This window comes from Pungitius pungitius, chromosome 10 (genome assembly GCF_949316345.1).
Source record: "Pungitius pungitius chromosome 10, fPunPun2.1, whole genome shotgun sequence".
NCBI classification, from domain to species: Eukaryota; Metazoa; Chordata; class Actinopteri; order Perciformes; family Gasterosteidae; genus Pungitius; species Pungitius pungitius.
The window spans coordinates 7,836,770-7,857,602 of NC_084909.1; the positions used below are offsets into that span (position 1 = coordinate 7,836,770).

At 43.5% G+C, this 20,833-nt stretch overlaps 1 long non-coding RNA gene across 1 annotated transcript in view; it reads left to right on the plus strand.

The window, feature by feature from the left end:
- Positions 1-20,833, plus strand: part of LOC119228427 (uncharacterized) — a 33,670-nt gene that overhangs the window by 9,104 nt on the left and 3,733 nt on the right. Inside the window, exons 3-4 of the long non-coding RNA XR_005121509.2 lie at positions 7,036-7,101; positions 7,202-7,407. This is a non-coding gene — a long non-coding RNA (uncharacterized LOC119228427). The remainder of the gene's footprint in view (positions 1-7,035; positions 7,102-7,201; positions 7,408-20,833) is intronic.

Genomic DNA, 20,833 nt, shown 5'->3' on the forward strand with positions numbered 1-20,833 from the left:
GGAGCCTTTTTTTGCAGGCTCTGCGGGTGATGGCCGTGCGGCTGTATTCACGGGGAAGGGCATGAACTTGGATGGGAGGACAACGCATTAAGACCGCTGGTTCCGTGTGCCTTAGTTTTGGCACAGGTTAGGGAGAGGCATGAGATGCATATTGTTTGTGTTCATTTGAATAAGGACAAATGTCAGATTTCCATTGCTGCGGGCAGCCTGCATGTTAGATGATCAACTCTTTTGGGCCCCTGGATGTGGGGTCATCAGTAGCGCTTCCAGGTCACTGTCACTGCATGCTGGTTTGGGGCCATAATTGACCTTTTGACAGAGCGCAGGGAGACAGCCTTTCTCTGAGGGCAGGAATAATCACTTTAGATTTACCCGTGGCCGAGCTCATGTCAGCTAATTAAAATGTTTGTTCTGTTACAAATTAAATTTGGGATATCAGAAAATAGATAATATACTTGCTTGTTTGATATTTTGTCAGCTGTGTTGTAGATATTCAAACACTTTGAAAACACTGTCTTAAATACACTATATATAAACGATATATACAGTTATATATAAATCATTGGCAGGTAATTGATCTGTGTTTTTTCTTCTGCACATGAAAATACATGAATTGTTTCACATCTCTCTAAAAACAGCTTTGTAAAACGTCTGATATTTTCCTGTGTCTTCGTGCAATTTAATCCCTCATTTACTTTTCTATGTTTGGTTAACATTTTTGTGAGCGTGTGCAAAAGTGTCAGTACTTCTCCTGGCGTACTGTAAGAGTGCCATCATTCCCTGTTGTTGTGTGTGTGTGTGTGTGTGTGTGTGGCTGCAGAGAAAGGTTGAATACAGCCCGTACCCCACAAGCCCTTGAGCTCCCTCAGGCTTCCTTTGCGGTGCAGGATCTCCAAAGAAGCGTGCGTTTACCCTTCACTGTGCACGTTATTCCTCACAACACAGCACCCACGGCCATGTCTCTGTCTTCATAGCCCTTAACGTTAACTTTCGTTCACACCATGTCCTTTGCTTACATTGGATATTTTTCTCTAGCCTGTACTTAAATTCTTGTCATCATTTTCTTTCCTTCTCCAGTATTAGTATTAGTATCATTTTTCTTTGAATAATTCTGTACATAGTTAATGTTATGTGCCACATTGTTCTTGGTTCCTAAGCGATCACATAAGGCTAACTGCTCTTTACTCACATAGTGCTTCCAAATGCAGCAGTGCTACTTTCAAGCTTTATTTATCAAATCCAGTTGCATGTGTGTAGAGAAATGCTCCCAGCACCTTTGCTCGGATCTTGAGAGTATTTACAAAAAAAAAAAGCCGCAAGAATGCCAGGGGTCAAGGCTTTGAGACCAGGGTATTACATTATTAATTAAAATACAAGTTGCCTTGTTGCCCATGGGTATACAATGTAACACACTTGATTGAATCAGGTGGTGGCAGTCCAGGCCTTTTGTATTTTGCGCTTGAAGGGACGAGAGGAATTTGAGCTCGGCTGTATTACTCCACACACAAAAACATGTTTTGAGAAACGGTTGTGAGCTGTCATTGAAAGCTCTGGCAGATTTAAAATGCAGTTAAATTCCCATGCTGTAGCCTGTTGTCATCCATCAAGTGACTTTACGCTCTTGTTGTTGAGTTTAAATAGCTTTTACCCAAGCTTGCTGTTAGACCAGCTTTAAGGAGGGCTTTTATTGGATTAATTATCATCCTGCAACTGTTTCATGACACAAATGAACCCCTGTGCAGGTATGCAACCATCTATCCATCTAAATCACATGCACTATTTTGACAGAGCCTCCCATTTCTGCACAATATCCATTTTGAAACAACATCTCAAGCTGGCATTGAGGTTAGACGAGTAGATCAGACTTTTTGAGCACAACTTCTCCTTTTGATGTCAACTAAAGAAAAGGTTTTTGTTACAAAAATGAATACGGGTCACACCGAATAATTCCTGCTTTTGAAGACAGGCCTGTTTCAGAATGAGCTGGTAGCTGCAGCAAAGCTTCCGTCTGAAGAAATGCACTTATTGTACGTCGCTTTGAATAAAAGTGTCAGCTAGATGACATGTAATGTAATGTAATGTCTTTCTCGAGGCCCGCTCAGGCAAACATCTGCACACTCACCGCTGCGCTCCTGTGGATGCTGTGCAATGCACACCTGTCACGTCTTCAGGACCAGCGTCACGCACCTGAGTCACGGCTACGGACCCCCATCTGCTTCACAGAAACAAAAACGGGCTGCACTGCGAGGCAAGGTAGGCAACCTGAGCCCCAGGTCCCCCAACAAAAGTAACTTATAGTTACTATTCAAACTCGTTATATCCTGAAATAGTTTGCTACAGTACTCCACTCCAGAGGAGAACGTAGTTTTACATTTACTTGAAAGAAAAATGTTACAGGTGATTCAGATTTGAGCCGCAATGTACAACAATTCAAGTTAATTATTCAGTTTATGTGTCTCCCCACATTCCCCGTTAGAGAACGGGTCAGGAGAACATCCACAGAGCGACTTTTACATCAGCTTGATCAACTAACCAATGAATGAACTTGTTGTTTTTCGGCTCTACGCTCCACCTCTCTTAAACGTTTTGAAGCTTCTTCTTTTCTTTAAATTCATTTTCAGTCACGGTTGCGCTATTGAGCTTTACTTTGTTGCGTCTACTTAATGGGGTTCATTTTAACGGCTTTATTTGTAGTTACACACACCGCTTCTTTCATGTAAACCTGTCATATTGTTCTTTGTTGTTACTGTATTCTTGGCGGCCGCAGCGCAGGTCCCGCTAACACGCTAATAAGTCTATCAACACCGTCTCTCACGGCACACAACTCGACAAAGAGTGGATCTTTATCATAAGAATGTATGCCCATCATAAACTACCCTTGATATCCAGTGTTTTCATTTGATAATCCGTAACAACATAGATCATTGCGTTGTCATGAACAGACTATAGTGCGGCTTTATTAAATTCATTTTTACCCTATTGCCTATAGTTTTTCATAAAGGGAAGACAAGCTTCCCTTCATCCTCATTACAGAAGTGAGAAAATGTAAACTTTTAATAAGCACTCTGACAGAATAAAGTTGGTCCTGGTTCTTTTAGTGCTGCAGGCAGAGTGGTAATGTTAGCAAATACTAGACAAAAGGTAACTATAATGAGCGTGGGGGAGTGTGAGTGTGTGTGTGTGTGTGTGTGTGTGTGAGTTAAATAAGGAGGGAGAGGAAAACTCTTTTATGGTGGACATTTTCAACTGTGCTCCTAGTCTTACTTTCTCCTCTCCTGTACATCCCCTTGATTCCTCCTGACCTCCAGTCTAGGTCTGTTAGATGAAGCCCAGGTCATAGCAGACAAACGGACGATGGAAATATCAAAGCCAGCCCAAGGCCTTCACATTCGCTTTTCTGCTCCAGGTAATCACAGCTGAGGCTCTGTCTTCTCCTTGGCCATGTCTTTTATTCCTCTCCGGCTCCATTTCTGCTGCCATAAGCGAATCGCGAGGTTAATTATGTCTTAATAAAGTGTGGCTTCTAATACCCAAAATGGCAAATTCTAATGAGATTTACATTAATTGGAATAGTGCCGTCCAACTGACGCCGTGTACAGTATATATTCAGTGCATTGTTCTGCCTAAAGAGCTAGAAGGAAGTCAGATGGCTTTGGAGTGATGGCACCGTCCGTCCATTAGACGCAGACCCGGAGCCATCTGGAAACAAAGTGTTTGTCAGTTAAGCAGCCCAATTGTGTGATATCATGGCTGGCTGTTGAGGTTCTGAAGTGTATCGAGAGGCACAGCCGAGTGAGTCGAATAGTCTGCGGTCTATTGATAACTCGCGCCTGTTTTAAAATCCTGGCACAACAATGCAACGAGGGCCTCGTGTGCTCCGCTGAGCAACAATACCTTCTCTCACTGGCAGCTCCGCTGTAATGATGACAAACAACAATAACGGAGGGGGGGGCTTTCTTTCATGGACCTCTCCTTCCTGGAACCTTTTGATAAGAATAGTTTTTAAGTTTATCAGGCGATAGACTGTGGGCATTTGTAGAAGAGAATAATGGTTTATAATATATACTCTAAAAGTTAGTTAGTTGAGATGAAAAAGGCACTTTAGGAAGATCAATAGAGAGCTTAAAGGGAACATACAGAGACTCACTATGCGGAGACCTATCTTTATTTCTATCTCCTTGCTCCGCGGCCCCGCCCACCTCCACACACACACACACACAGTCTTGTTCCTCTCCCGCTCTGTCTGATCGTACACATAGTGCTGGTTGGCTGGGCCAGTAGCTGGGAGGTATGGTGGAGTGTAAGCCGGGTTGATGTGGATGGCCCCTGGTCAGAGGCCAGGGGCTGGCTGTTAAAGACGCAGCCTCTTTTGTGCGTCAGAGCCAGCGTTGCCAGTCCTATTCCACCCCTGTCGCTAGGGGTGGGGAGGCATTTACCCACCACATGCATTCATTCCACTGGCAGTGCGTGATGCGGGGCTAAATGGCATTGTTACAACGTGCCTCTGAGAAGTGTTGACAGGTCCATATGCTAATTTTAATGAATGCAACGGAGCTGGTTTTATTCACCTCAACTCCGCTGCGAGTCCTATCTGCACCTCGACTTGCAAATATAATTGCAGCAAACTCAAATGAGCTCATTAGGAAATGTATTGAATTTACACATTATTTCCAGTAGTTAAGCTGAGTTATTCTCCCCAAGGACTCAATTACACACTCATTTGTGACTCAGGTAAATGGCTTCCTGCGTGTGACTTTTTCAACTGCAAATTGTAGTCACTGAATAATTTGTAAGAAAGCTGTTGTACATGCACATCTATTGACATTCATTTGTGTGAGAACTTCCAGATGGAAGCAAAAAAAAACTGCAGACAAGATAACTACTCGCTTTTGTTCTTTTATTCACTTCATTTGATTAACTTTCATTCACTGCGGAGTTATTTGAACGCGCGCTCATTTGTCTTCAGCGGGCTCCCTCTGCCGTGTTTGTGTTCACAGCAGCCTTGTTGTCTTTCTGACACTCGTCATTTCATTTCATGTGTGTGGATGAACTTCATCCAGTCAATAGTGGGAATGCAAGTCCTTGTTCACAAAGGAAGACGAACACAGCGCTCCATCCAGAAAAAAAGACCCGGTGAGTCAGGGTTCAGTATCTGGGATCACGCCAGCCGACTGCACTCTGAAATGAAAGTGAACATTCATGGAGTGACTCACTTCTCGAGCCGGGTCCTCCTAGAGCCACAATGAGGAGATTGTGGAAGGAACGGACATGGTGTGGAAACTATGTGACAAAGAGGAGTGCCCAAAATTTGAATTCCTCCTTAAATTGCTGTTTGTTCTGTGAGAAAATGACCCCGTTTGCTGGAAAACAACAAAGAATTTTGAATGGGTAAGCATAAGGGTTTCCACAGAGCTTTGTGTATCGGCTCGTACTGGATGAACTGAAGTGACTCTGGGAGGGGGGGGGGGGGCGGTTGGCAGAGATCCCAGGAGCACGTCGGAGACCGTTTGCGGGCCCTTTCAGTGGACTTCAGTGGATCAAAATGTGATCTTGATGTCTGGTATTTCGCGAATATAACGTGAGCGCAACTTAAGCTGTGATCTCCTTGCGGTTGGGTGAGTGGTGGGTGCACTGCGGGAAAAAACCTGAGCCATCCACGCCGTGGCTCCATTGGACTCCAGTGTACGTTTTGGAAGGCGGCCGGGGAGATTCTGGAGAGGGTGACTTGTCACAAAGGTCATTCTCCAGATCCAGACTCGGTATCGTGAGCACACGGCGTTCTCCTTGCTCCGCTGAGCCGGCAGTCAAATTTACTTTTGTCTTCGTCGCCGCACCTCCGCATTGTGATTTCATGGTATTGTGGCCCGAGTTGGCCGTCCTCCCACCATGGAGCGGCCATGAGGGGAGCGGGACCGGGGTCTATCGCCGCCCCGCAAGCCTCGGTCCAAACGCGTCCTCCGCACTCAGCTGTAAATATCACCAACGGCTGGTGGCGCACAAGTTACTGGTGCTTAACAAATTACTGGCCGACATGTGGAGGGGCAGGGGGCTTGTTTTGTCTGCTCGCCAACAAAGTGTCCACGCAATCGCCATCGGCTCCAAAACTGGTTTTGCAGTGAATCAGTTGTTCGTCTCTTCTTTGAAGAAAAATAGTAAAGAAAAAAAACAAACAGAGATTCTATGAAGTAAAAATCGATAGAGATGTGACGGGGCACTGTAGATACGCAACACAGAAGTCAACTCAATTTCGAAAAATAACTGAAGGTCAAACTTTTTGGAAACGTGAACCTGTTTGATCCCACGCACAGCTCTGTTGGGACAGATAGGAATTATCGAATTCACCTTCGAGCTCAGTAGCCCGTCTAGTGCCCGTGGTATCAAACATAATGACATTCAGTGTAGCCAAGATCACATTTATGATAGCATATTTGATACAGCTGTACACTGGCAAAGAATAACGCCGCCTAAAAGAATACCCCCCCCCCCCCTCTCTCTTTTTCAGTTTAAACACAATCCATTTTCCAGTGTAAATCACTTGTCACTCTATTGCAAATGTAACTGCTCTGATATGAAAGAGAGAGGTGGAGAGAGAGAAAGAGAGGGAGTAAAGATTATCTTTTGGGCCATTTCACCGGCACCGTTGCGTGACAGAGACTGACAGCTCTTTCAGATGACTGACAGGTGTCCTTTGAAATGCCGGTGAAGCAGCTTCTGTTCAGACTGTTGAAATGCATATTTGGGGCTCTTATCATAAAGCCATGGATGGCCCAGATAGGTGCCGTTAACATTGCAAATGGCTTCAGAATTATTCATTGTCAGTGCTGCGGGAAAGAATGAAGGTGGGGGGGGGGGGTGAAGTTTGATTATTCTGCTCACACAATGGCAGGGTGCTTAATGATTCCTCTCCACCTTGGCAGCAGCATGTGCCGACTTCAGGCGCTAGCGGCGGGTGACACAGGTCTGGCCAAGTGTTAGAGCAAGATCATACGTCCGGGCCCCATTTTAATTTCTAATACATTAATCTTTTCCTCACAGATCCTCCATGAATATTCCAGGGCTCCTTGTTTGTCGGGGAAGGCTGTCTCGCTTTCATCTATTCAGGTGGTTTCATTCACTGTGAAAGCCGGCTAAATGGACCCGATCAGTCAATGACAACTGGGGCACAATAGAGCCCGGTAACACGTCCCTTTTCTCCTTTCAGGCTTCTGATAGACAACCCTGACACCTGCTCCCCGGGGAGACCCTCTGCCAAGTCACCGCACTGTTCCTTGAGAGACTTCCCTTACTTTATCAGCCCATAAAGGATTGTCACAGGTGACTATATCAGCCGAGGTGGGGAGCGGCTCCCGCTGACCTGCGGCGAGGTCGAGGCGCCCGCCGCGGCGCCGCGTCACTGGACGGATTAAGGTGGGCTTAAACGCTGTCATACACACTTTCTAAAAATGTTAAGCCTTTGTTCTCTTCCATTAATTAGCGTTGTCTTAAGTTCATTAGACCACTGCTTGTGTTGTTACTAATGAGGCAACGTAGACCACCTACATCAGCCGCAGCTTTTGTAGTGCCTGACCTGACAATGGCTCCCGAGCCTTCGGGTCCATGTTGTAATGACACACACAGGCAGCGGCGCCGGAGCGCAGATGCAGCCCAGAGTCCGACTCACACTCATTAATGGTCACAATTGTAAATTTAATGATCATTAGTGTTGCAAAAGCCTATAATATGTCTAAGAGGATAACACTGAATGTCCCCTTGAATGAATAGGTTAATGCAGATTCATAATGGTGACCAGTGAGAATAAGATTTTTTAGTGGCTTCAGGAGTAACGTAAAAGTTAGCGCTCTACTTTTTTTTTCTTTTTCTGTAAGATATTTCAGGCCTTGCACTTGCGCTTAATCCAAATGAGCTGATCCGTCAAGCCTCCCTTTCCCACAGCCAAATGAGACTCACAGGGGTCGGTATCCTGGAGGAGGCGCCACACAGCACTATAACTCAACACCTTACCAGCGGAGACTTAAATGTGCATTGGCATATTATGTATATTAAAAGTGTCACGTCCAGTGATGTAGATTTGGTGCCATTCATAATTATGATATCTGATTTTGGCTGTGAAGGGGACGCTGTGGAGGGAGAACCGGGGTGGGGGGCACCAATATTTTAATGGAGAGGAGACAGCTTTTTCCCTCAAGGAACATCTTCACTGACACTGGCTGCTGGAAAATTGGGATTTATACTTCCTGTTTTCTATTAATATGGAGATGAATACAGGTGTTCCTGTGTCGTAAAATTAGTTTAGGTCTTGCAAATTGCAATTACACGTGTTGGGGGGAGAGAAGGGATGTCTTTGTGTTTTTCGCGGGGCAAGAGAAAATGTGAGAAAATTAGGAAAAATATCTAGATTTAAAATGAACACAATAATGTGTAATGCTATCTTCTCCCGCCCCCTCAGCCATGTCTGGCAGCTACCCATTTGTTCTGGTGGTGGCTTAACAGACTAGCGCACTTTTCTGCCCCTGCAAGGAAAATAACCGGAACGTTCCGCTGTTCAAGGGAAAAGGGCTTTTAAAACTGGATGTCCTCCTGAGGGGCTTGTGGAGGGAATTGTTTAGCAGACAATTACTGGCGAAAGTACCAGCAAAGCGAGGTGCGGCTCGACCCACAGAAAGAACCCGGAGCAGACGGCAGGGTTTGGCCCGTGGCTGGTGAACCCCGGCGCAGAACTCTCAGTAGAGACACTGCTTCAAATTTAATTAAATAGTTCTCTCTGGTACGACTCTTTCGCTTATATGTTCGATAGGCCACCACTCACATGTGAATCTACCACTGGCGCTAGTTAGCTTAGCTTAGCATTCTGTAACAACTGATTTTTTTTTTGTCCTTTACAATGCCATCGCCCACATTTACCATCCCCTCCTATATTATGTCCATACATTATGAAATGAAGTTTAGGTGCTGTAAGTGCTATTCAGGCCCATAAGACTTTCTTTTGAGTGTAGTTACGTCAGAAGGAAACAATTTTTGTACAATCTACCACTGGAGCTAGTTAGCTTAGCATGAAGACTGGAAACTGGATGAAGCTGCTGGCCTTACTTTGTCTAAACCAAACTCTAAAAATGACACATTGTGAGTTCTCTATGGTGTTATGTGCCGCCGGATTATTAAGTATCAATACTTAGTATTTGTCGGGCCACCTGGGCAGCATGTCCCCAAAATGTCCCCCAAACTTTAGTTTTAAAACAATATCCACACTATGAAACAACAATGAAGAACAAAATGGTAACAATTAACAATTACAATTTAAAATGTACTACCAGTCTCTGCCCGTTCACATTGTAAGTCGCTAGCGGTTATTCTTGTCACGTGACATAATCAGTATCAATATATTTTCTGTTCGTCTGTATTTTAAAAAACAAATGTGCTACTAATTTACAACAAGACATGCAAACAGCAGCATTTACCTGGCATTGGGAACTTTCTCTCCACAACCAATAGAGGCTCTGGTATTGAGGCAAGACATTAATTCATTGTGTCAACTTGTCCCCCTGGAATATTTATGATGCTAAATACATTTAATTAGGAACTGGAGCTCTGATGGGAGAGAAAATGCACTGTCAGTTATAAAAAAAATAAAAAAAAGTAGTTACCTCTAATGCTGATAGGCTGGTACTGCTGCTTACTCATTTCCAACGACAGGAGGGCCAAACACACTGTGGAGGGACTTCAAATCCCTCAAAATCATTAGAGGCAGATTCATTATAATATCATCATGGCACCTGAAGAGAATACTACAGACACTTACTGAGGGAGGGGATATTTCCCTGAGCAGGATTTGGCAAGCCCAAGCAGACATTATTATTGCCCTTCAGTGAGACGCTCCCACGGAATACAACATTTAATATCAGGTTAGAGTGATTGACAAGGAGGATGAGGAAAATTTGTAAAGATAAAACTGATGATTTTTTTCATTAGAAAGTTGAATCAAATGTATATAATCGCGTTTTATTTTCAGCAATCATTATTTGACGTTCATTTAGGTACTTATTTAATATTTCTAAACAACAAAATGCCGCTATGCTTTGCGCTGCTGTTCTTCAAATATCACAAAAGAATGTTTTGATTCATTGGTTGACAGCTTGGAGCAAAGTGAGATATCATGCCTGTCTCTGATAAAAAAGGAAACAAAACATACAGTAAATAATGACCAGTTTCCATCTTGACACCTGTCATCCTGGTGGAAATGGATGGGGAAATGACCAGCTCTCTATCGGCCGAGCTCTGTCTGTGTCACTGGCGGACTGATGCAAATAGAAGATAATATCACTGCTATACTGAATGGCATTACTTCAAATCTAATGTCATTAAATGGGTGGGTATTAGCTTCGCCGTCTGGAGGTGCTGGCTTGGGCTGCTCCGGCTTGACTGACACACAGATTAAGTGCGGTGACAGGGAGCACAATAAAGTCATCAGAGAATGTGACATGTCAGTTAGGGGGGGGATGAAGGGATGAATTGTCACTCTCTGTCAGAGCCCATCCTCTCGCTTATCCATGATGTCCCATACACCACCGTGGGAAAACACGGACAGCACGGGCGCTTCAGACAAATATTTATTCAGGTAGAGGACAAGTATACCCACTCAAGCTTTCCTGTTTACCCGTGTTTGCCAATTTGCTCCCACAAGAAGAGTAGATGATGGATTAAAAGCCAAAATGTGTCCACTTGTTTTTACAAGCCATCAAATAAAATCCTGATCATGCGATACTTGAAAGATGCCGTGGAAATAGCAAAGACCACGATGCTCAGATATATTCAGGAAGTTGCTTTTTGTTGTGTCCTGGCTCCAGACTACAGCATTTTAATTCATTAGTGATGTAAAGCTGAGTGTTGCCTTGAAAGAGGAAATGATAGGATTTTAGTCAATATTGTTGTAGTTTTAACAGAATATGCAAGGAGTTAGAAATACATCGGGCTGTTTTAGTTCATTTGTATACAAAGAATAAACCCACCTACCTTTTGTCTTAGGACCTCAGTATGGGTTTGGAGATGGATCCCTAGGATTCTACAGAGTATACAATCTGACCAAAAGATGGCAATGTTGCAGTGCTGAATTCCAAATGAGTTTTCATCCGATTTCCTCCACCCCCCCCCCCCCCCCCCTCCGCACTCCCCCATTACAGACCGGCCACTGCCTTCCCCTGCAGCACTCTGCCTCCTAAACTAGCCCAGGAATTTGTCATCCTCACGACTGTTCTGAAGTGTAAGAGCGACGTTGCGTCTACCACTAAAGTTCCACCAGAAAAGTAGATTACATAGAGGTCGAAGGGAAAGACAAAGTTTGGTGCAGTAGTTTGAGGGAAGTGGGCCACATGGCTTTGAATGCACTTCTCCTGTCATGCGGTGTCTGCTGCTCGGTATCCAATTAGTGCTTTGTTCCCCAGCGATATTTTCACTTTGTTGTTGGATGCATGAATTTACCTGAATTTAAAATGATTTTTTTTTAATGTTTTGTCTTCTACCTGAAAGGTACTTTGTTCTGTCGAATAGAGCGATTTCTGTAACAACAGATTTTTTTTTTTTTTGTCCTTTACAACGCCATCTCCACATTACCCATCCCCTCCTATAATATGTCCATACATTATGGAATGAAGTTTAGGTGGTTTAAGTGCTATTCGCGCCCAGAAGATTTTCTTTTGAGTGTATCTGAGTAGTTACGTCAGAAGGAAACAATTTCAGTGCATTTGGTGCAGCCAAATAGACGCCCAGCAGGGCAGCAATTGGACAGCTATTATAGCACTAAAACACTCGACACGCCTCCGTAAATGGATTATGAAGTTATTTCCCACACTGAAAGAGTTAACAGAACGGGTCCGCTGGAAATAGGATTTCTTTTCGGGGCTCTCAACAAAATACATCTTTCTTAGATGCTTACAGAAGGAGATTTATACAAAATAAATTAAAAAAAAAGAACATAAATGGGAAGAAGAAACAGTTTACTTAATAGAAGAAATGTATTTAAATAGAAGAAAGTTGCAAAAAAAGCAAAGGAGAATAAAAAAAGCAAGAACTTTGTACACCTGGTTCTTAAGTGACACTTGTTCGCTGTGTTGTTTTGAGGCTAGCGGGAGGAGAACTCTCTCCCATGGCCACTTTGCTGGTCTTTATTATTGGCTTATTGCCTTTAAGCTGTCACCACTCAGAGCATTTCTTCTCTCGGGGGATTGTCTTCTGGGACTGGAGCGAGAGCTCGGCTGGCTGGGACTACTCAGCTCTGTTGCACACTGCTACTGTGTCATGTTGCAAATGCAATGCACTCTAATCCTGCTTATTGTCCACTGATTTACACCCGCTGTCTGAGACATTCAAAATATTTGTGGGGAAAGGAAATTGTACTTTTACAAAATCTACATATATTTTTTATATATTTACAACATTTCCATTTTCAACATTTTTTTGTGACCATATAAATCAGCTATTCCTGTTTAGAAGTGCTTTGTTCCAGAAGCATATAAATTGCATAGAACAATGGGCTGTGGATGTTTTACTGCATAAGGTCATACATGTGATGAACACAAGAGCTGAATGCCGCTCGAGCCTCAACCAGGTAGCCTCTTTGCCTTGGGCAGCTGTTGTTTATTGGTTATTGCATTAAAGAGAAAGTGTGCCAGTTAGATGTTCAAATAAAAAACTAGAGACGAAGAAAAAATGTAAATATATATTTAGTTTGGGTAAAAGAATCGCAGAAGTCAGCATCCTGTTTTTATTAATATATCATTCAATCTATTCATTTGATTTTCAAATTTTAGAAATAAAATGATTCAAGCTCTTGTTTTGGAAATGTGACGACAGGCGAGACCCAATGAGAAATAGTGGATTTGAAGTGTGTAGAAATCCCAAGATTTAGTGAGAGGGTGTGATTTTCTGCTCCCGAGCCTAATCCCACCATTCCTCCACCTCTCTTCTCTTATGCCAGTCACATTTTCTAATTAGCTTTCCCTGTGGAGGAAGAAGATGGATTATATTTTAATATCTAGGACCTAAAATTAGTTTATATTTTAGCAAGTTAGCACTTCTCAGAAGTTGATTTACTCTTGAAGCTGTAAAACTCAGTGAGCTTGCAATTAATCATCCTCTTTGGTCTTGTTCTCAAGGAAAAAAGATGCCCCAGTGTCACGGGCGGGATCACAATAGGTAAACACCTAATTTACACTATTTAGAAATCACCTCTCTACTATTGTGCAACACATGACACTCGCTCCCTCAATTGTTCTTTCCTGCCCCGGTTATTAATTACAGCCCACTTTTAACAAAGCGACATTGTCTATGACTAATCATCGACACGGGATGATTAAAGATGTTCTTCGTTTTTTTTGAATTACTTGCTTCCCTTTCGTCCGCGTTCATTCATGAGCAGCACGTCGCCGCCGTCTGTCGTCTCTCTCTCTCTCTCTCTCTCTCTCTTTTTTTTTTTCCCCCTTTCTTCTTGGTCAAGAATTTGGTTTGCTGTTATGCGATTACCAGCATAGTCCTGAGAGGCTTACACAGGCCCATCCATCAAGACTAAGGGGTTGAGGGAGAGCCTCGACAATGCTGCTGCTGCAGTGATGTGAGGCACGGAGGGATTCATGGTTATTAAAAAGTAACCCTGTTTTTGTATTGAAATACAAAAGACGCGCCATGCAAAATAACATTACGCCCTCTGATGTCATTCGATAAAGGTGACGCTGTAGTTGTCCCCCTCAAATGTGACAGAGCTTCTGCTTCTGCAAAAAAACTCCAAAGGGCTATTATTCCTTTAAAGATAAAATTCAAAACTTGAATGCGAAGCCGACCACTGCGTGAAAGTTGGCCGTGCTGAGCCTGACTGAAAATGTGCTTGACAGAAGAGCGGGAGTGCCGCTGTTTACCACACAACCCCCCCCCCCCCCCACCCCCCTCCCCCACAGTGTTACGAGAGCAGCTCCTAAGCCTGGACCTGGCGTCGCTTCGCAGCGCGGTTTGGGTGACTGCAGGTACGGAGCGGCGTGTCGCGGGGATCATCACTGGCTCTCTCCCAGGGAGATGAGCAGCATAGGCCAATTTCATATGCGGGGCTTGGCCCCTGGGTCTGAGTGGAGGTGGGCTGGGTCCACCCAGTATCCTGGCTTCATTAATCATCCCGCCAAGGCTTACTAGCAAAACCCCCTCTCTGCCCTCGCCGAGACAACCCCTCGGATTACACACAGCCAGCGAAATGTCAGCCCAAATCTGAGTCTTGATGCAGATAATCATTTCAATAATATTTCTCCATTTGTGCCCCTGATGCCAGGGGAATAAAGCTTTTCCACTGTCAGGTAGCATAAGACTACAGTTGGTGGGAATACTTGACTCTGAGCCAGATGGCTTAGCCATGCTTGCAGCATATGTTCAACAAGCAGCCCTGTGCCAAGCAAGCATTAGGTTTTTATTAATTTGAAGCAGGCAGGAATGCATACGTATATTTAGATGATCCCACCGCTGCTCGCCCACCCTCCTCCCCAGCGCTCCCTTTACAAGTTGACTGAACTATTGGTGTCTGCAGCGAAAGAAAAAGTTGTCATCGTGGTTTTTAATAAGTAATAAGAAAGCTATAGTTTTCCAATATTACCAGAACATATATATATTAGATAGTGTTGGCGAAATGTAATTACAATCAACATACTTCCTCTTTCTTTTTTTAGAATATAGTTACTAATCAAAGATAATTAGAAAGTATATTTATGGCTCTCACATCTGCCATTGTGGCATGGGTTTTTACTAAATTACCATTTAGATGCATGAATATGCTTGGGTCCAAGACAAAAGAAACAGTACTGCATGGGAGGGCAAATTTATTCATTACCACTAAGTTGAACTTCCCTTTAACAGCCCTGTGCTCTGCAATCCTGGGAGTTCTCCTCTCAGTGACTTATGGTAGAGCAGGAAGGGGGGTAAAGGGGGGGGGGGGGAGTGGCGCGCCGAAAATGTCAATAGAAATAGTAAGTGTGAGAGGGAAGGCTTGCCTAATTAGTGCCCATTTAGATTTTATGACGGCTCCGAGATCTGCTCTTCCTGACAGAGAGCACTATAGTTGCATATTGTCCTGGCCTGGGGGAACCATAGGAAAATCCAGATTTATTGTACCTATCATACCAGCATATTTCATTTGCCATTATGAGATGCCATCTTGCAATGATGCGAGATTATTTATTACAGATTAAATTGTGGGACCTGGGTGGTTGAGGAACATTTCAAAGTACCATTCCTCTTATTAACTTCTTCATTATCTGCCCCACTATGATCTAAAAGCTCCCTCCTTCCTACCTGCGTTAACAAATACATTACTGATTGGACAATGCCTAACTGTTTTTCTGCTCTCTGCATTTGTTTCCTAACATTAGTGCTGGTGCACAACACAACTCATCTGTTTCCCCCACTTAGGTGATTTCATTAAGCTTAATTCCACGTAGAGATGTTCTGTTTCTTTTGTTCAGGTAGATGTTTTTAAACCAGCAGCTTTATGCTCAATACGGCATTCTGCATTTGATTGACAAACATATTGTGCATCATAACAGACGATTGCATTTGATCTAAATCTTTAACAGAATATATGTCTCTATAGGTAGAGTTTCTTCTTGCTCTGCAGTTTCCAGACCTAAGCGGCGTTGTATTTAGTGTATTAGGTAGTGTTTATTTACTCTGTCGCTTAAACCCCAGGATGTTGGCATTTATCCTATTTACACATCAATATTATATCTCCACGAAGGCCTTGAGAGTTGCATTTAAGTCGTTGCGCAGGGTGGTATTAAAACGTGCTCCATGCTGTGAGGGGAGCTCGTCGGGGGAATAGCTGGGCCCAGGACACCCATTACCCAGCATAAAAGTGTCAGCCGCTTTAATTACATTCATGCCTTCCCCGGCCCTTTTTACTGCGGCCGCAACCAGGTCCCAAGCTCGGATTCTCATGCCTCCGTCTCAACCCGCTTGGACGTCGCTGGCGGTGGCGAGAGGATCTAATGAACCTCTTTTGATTCTTCTCTTTCTGTTCGTCCTTCTGAAGTCGTGATAAATGACACTCGATGGTAGTTTTTAAGGGTCAGGTATCACAGGTGTTCACTCAAGGTGAATTTGAGTATCTTTTGGAATTGTTGATGAAGTTGGCCCACCCTTGCACTAAATATCAGTGCACCCCGCCGAGAGTGGAAGAATGTTTTTTTTTTTTTTACACAGGACACCCTTACAGAGAAGGAGGGTGGGAGGGTCAAGTTGCACCGGTCAGACCGTTAGCCGGCGCAGAAGAGGCGGTGTCACTTACTGTTTCACGGGGAAGCTTCCTGACCTTCTAGGAGTGAAGGCGAGATCCTCTCTTGTTTATACTCCGCCATGGATCAGTGCGTGGAATATGTCTACATCCTCTCAGCCAATTTCACACAGAGGAGGCGCAGTGTGGGCGGCCGACACAAGCCGTTTCCCCTGGACGATGAGGCCCATCCCTCACGCCCGTCCTCTGCCTGCGACTGGAACTGTGGAGACGGACACAGACAGAGGCACTCTACTGCTCCACTGGGCCACAGAACCATCACCTCCCCGGGGGACCCTCGTGTTGGGACCAGTCCCGACTCTGGGGTCCTTACTTAGGACACGAGTAGCTCTCTCTTTCTCTCTTTCTCTCTCTCTCTCCCAAACAGCACTGAAGTGATTAAGATATTCATTACTTTTGTTGGCACTTCCAGGATAAGTATTTCTCTTTATGTTTTATTGCCCTACAGTTAGTGTGCGTTTACATTTTTTTCAAAGCAAACATTGTTACCAGTGCCTCACCAGTGTATCTTATGACACCGAACAAAGATTGTTAAAAAGAAGCATACTTACTGAGCGTCAGCTAAAAAGATCTGTTTCGAAATGACAAGGGAACAAGTCCATCCAAAGGTAATTTATGGGGCTGAATAAGTGGACATAAAGCACTCAGGTGAATTATCAGAGAAGCCATTAATTACCTCTAATGATTTGAAACGGACAAGCACATTTGCCATAAAAAGTATTTATGATGCACATTAATGTCACGTTTTTCTTAAAACTAAGATTTTCTCGTGTATCACTCATTAAAACAATAAGCACAGAAAAATCCTCCAAATCCTTAATTAAAATATAAGGGATTTAGACCGTTGTGGCTCATCCATATTTTGCATTAACAATCAAAAGGTAATCAAACCTCAGTCAGTGATCCCACTTCAGAACCACACACTGCTCTTGGATGAAGCCTCTTCACTTCATGCCCAATTGATCTAATTACATAAAGGGAATTCTCTCTCCCTCTGTCTCTCTGATATAGTGGTCCCTGTTAGATCCGGCTGTTCAGTTAATTAAGATTTCATTCTCTATCGCAGTGGTGGACCTGAGGAGATCATCCCGTCTTTTCCAGAGCTCTCTTTCAACGCTTTGTCTTGTTTTCAGTAAAAGCCCGAGGTGAAGCACAGCTCCAACTAGGGTCTTATGTTCCCCATACTGCTCGCCTTGTAATCAGCGACCCCTGTTTCTCAATTACGGGGTGTGAATTTAGACTCTTTGGTGACCTTCTCCCAGTGATCCTACTACTGACCCTTCAATAAGAGCGAAGGCTTCCCACCACTGTTTTGTGTGTTGCATTACTTTTTTTTTTTTTTTTCATTTCTGGGATCTTTATGAAGAGGGAAATGAAAGGAAGCGGGTCACTCGTGTTGTGTTCTCACATCTGCCCACTTCAGAGGCTCTGAACAGGGGCTCGGTGTTTACTTTGATTCTACGGAAGGTACACCTCGGGTTCAGGGGTTGGAGGGCATGTGAAGCATCCCTCTCTTGTAGGTAATCATATCCAGCTTTGTGCTCCTTGTACCCCGACACTGAGGGTGGCAGCTTAAAGGCTGTCGTGAGGCCTCGTTCCACCACTGGACCACACTTTTTGATAACCGCCGCAGAAGCGAGCTTCCTCCAAACTGGCCTCCTGTGATCCGGGCTCCGTGTTGGTGTTCAACTCGCCTCCGTGTCCAACCACTTTTCTTTATGTAGCGCTCCTCGTTTCTGGCACTCCGACGGGTTTAAGATGACATATTAGAGAGCTCTGGGGTGGTTAAAGGTGATGCAAAGATTACAGCTATTTACTGAATTATCTGTCTGTGAGACTACCCTCATATCTCTGCATACATTACCTTGAGCTTGAGTTTAAAGAGCGATTGCTCAGAACCAGGAAGTTAAAGAGGCAATTACATAATGAAATGGGCCATCAATTCTGCGCGTGGCCTTTTTCTCTTTGAACAGAGATGGCCCAGATACCCCTGTTTTAGCTGACCCAGTAGCAGTACAACTGTTTGTATTGCACTCTCCTTTATCAAGGGACTGCATGGGTCTGTCTGGCTTCTATCTTCCTTCCGTAATTCAGTTATTAATTACACATCCTCTCAGAGCAGCAGCGGCCATTGTATTTACAACGTTTCCATGGTGACCCTAGCCCATTTATATGGTTTGTGTCAGTATTAAGACAAGACCTGTATTCAAATGGCCTCCATCTAAATATAGCGGTGCCTCATAACGTGAGGTTATTACATTGAAATTAACACTGCTCCATTGCAGGTTGGATTATATTACCGACTGGTAATATTCAGCAGTGCTGCAGAGAAATGTAGGAAAGAAGCTTTTTAGGTTATATTGAACAGTTTTTATTCACATAATACTGATGTCAAATATTTATAGTCTAGATTATATTTTATTATACTCTGTGAAGAATGAATTACATTATATGTAAAAAGACATTGCATTTTGAAAGAGATTGCTTTATTTCAGGGTTCAATAATTACATAGTATTTATAAGTATTGCTAATTAAAAAACGTGGGAATATGTGATACCTTGTTATTACTAGTTAATAATTGTACAAAAATGCACTTTGAACTGTAACAACATTGTGTGGCGAGCAGTAAATAAATAAAAATATTGCAAATACCAAAAAATGATTTGCATTGATTTGTGTTGGAAAATAAATGAAATGAAAGCTGAAATTACAATATATTGACAATAGTATCCATTTGATAATAATATTGTAAAACTTGTTATTTGAGAGGTGTCCTTTTGTTAATACACCATATGCGGAGTATAAATGACAGTTTTATGCAATTTGTAAGAACAAAGTGGACTGTTGGAGTTAGCAGCTGTATTCACAGGAACACGGCTTTTTCGTACCTTTTCTTTAATTTTCGTTGCATTCACTGTGGGCAGTTTGCTTTTTGTTTGACTAACTACAGAAACATTTCGAAGCCAATATGTGTCGTGAGACAAGTAATCATTTAACGGGAACTTTCTGTTCACGGGGGCTTCCACATAGTAGCATCAGACAGAGGCAGCAGCGCTCTCTGCACCCTGTTTCTCCTCTCAGCGGCCCAGCGCTCAGCCTTCAGTTTGTCATTCTGGTGTGGACAGTTCAAGAGCGAGAGTCCGTGGCTCTTTTTTTTTTTTTTTTTTTTTTTTACGGGGGCCCCAAACAGGACCCACACCTTCTGTCACAGCCTCCAGCCCTGGGCCCGACGGCAACCTGCTGCCAGGCCTATATGCACGCTGCCAGTTGTAGTTTTTAATTGGCCATCTGGGGAAAGCTGGATCTGGTGGCTGGATATTAATCAGTAAATTAACCCAGCCATAATACAGCTCCCTCCCAGTGGAAGCCCGGCAGCTGTGGGCAGAGAAAGAGAGAGCGAGAGCGCGAAAAAGAGAGATGAACCACAGGCTGAAGAGGCTGAAAAGGGAGGCTCCCAAATGGGCCGGCCCGTGATTGAACATTTCCTCCATGTCCCCAGCCACGTTCCCCTGTCTGCAGCGCCGCTGACCCCCAATTTGTGCGACAATCACATGGAGGATTATCTCCAGCATGTCAGTGCAGATGTCACAGGTACTTCCTCTCACTAAGGACAACGCTGCAAATTCGGCGCGAAAGCCTGCGTTTCGGGCCAAAACTGACAGTTGTATTGAAAGCCGGAGTGATCGGAGGGAGAGTGCTCTACAAAAGTTCAGGGGGAGGTTGCTTCTGGAAGGTCTTTTTGTGTGGGGACAGTTTGTGTGTGTGTGTGTGTGTGTGTGTGGGTTGTGTGTGTGTGTGTGTGTGTGTGTGTGTGTGTGTGTCATTAGTGTATTTGACTGACTGGAATTGCTGGTGGTCCCCAGAGTTAACCAATTAAAAGGCTAATGAATATACAACAGCTAATTATTATAAGCTAAATTATCATATTATCCTGTGCTTACGGTTTCCTCCCTGAGTTTGGACACTGAGAATAGTAACGGAATTAACTCATTTTGCTAATGAAATGAGCAACGTGTGCAATTCACTGCAAACATTTTGTGCAATTATGCTTATATTAACGCACATCAAAATAAACCGATCTGTTGAATTGAATAACAACAAATCAGGTCCAATTGTCCTGTTAATTAAAAAATATTAACTCCAACTGTTTCAAGAAGTTTCATGAAGTTCTTTTTCTTTGTTCTTCTTCTAAAAACCTAAACTCCAATGGCCGAATGCGATCGAGTTCCCTCAGGAGAAACAATAATGCAATATCTCTTCTAGTTTAGTCCCAGTATTAATTGTCAGATCCACCAACTGAGTTTAGTCAAAGAACGGTTTTATGAGAAAATCTCAGTGACTCTTTTAACAAACCTCAGAAAGCCAGTTTGAGTGTTTTTTTCTAAAACAAACCGTCAATCAATTCCTTGTGAAAAAAAGACCATTTGTGTTAATTCTCCTTGGAAACACGCTGGACCAGGGTCTCCAACTTGAATCCTTCTGAGCCACAGTAGTTCACGTGGTCCAACAGTTTCGGCATG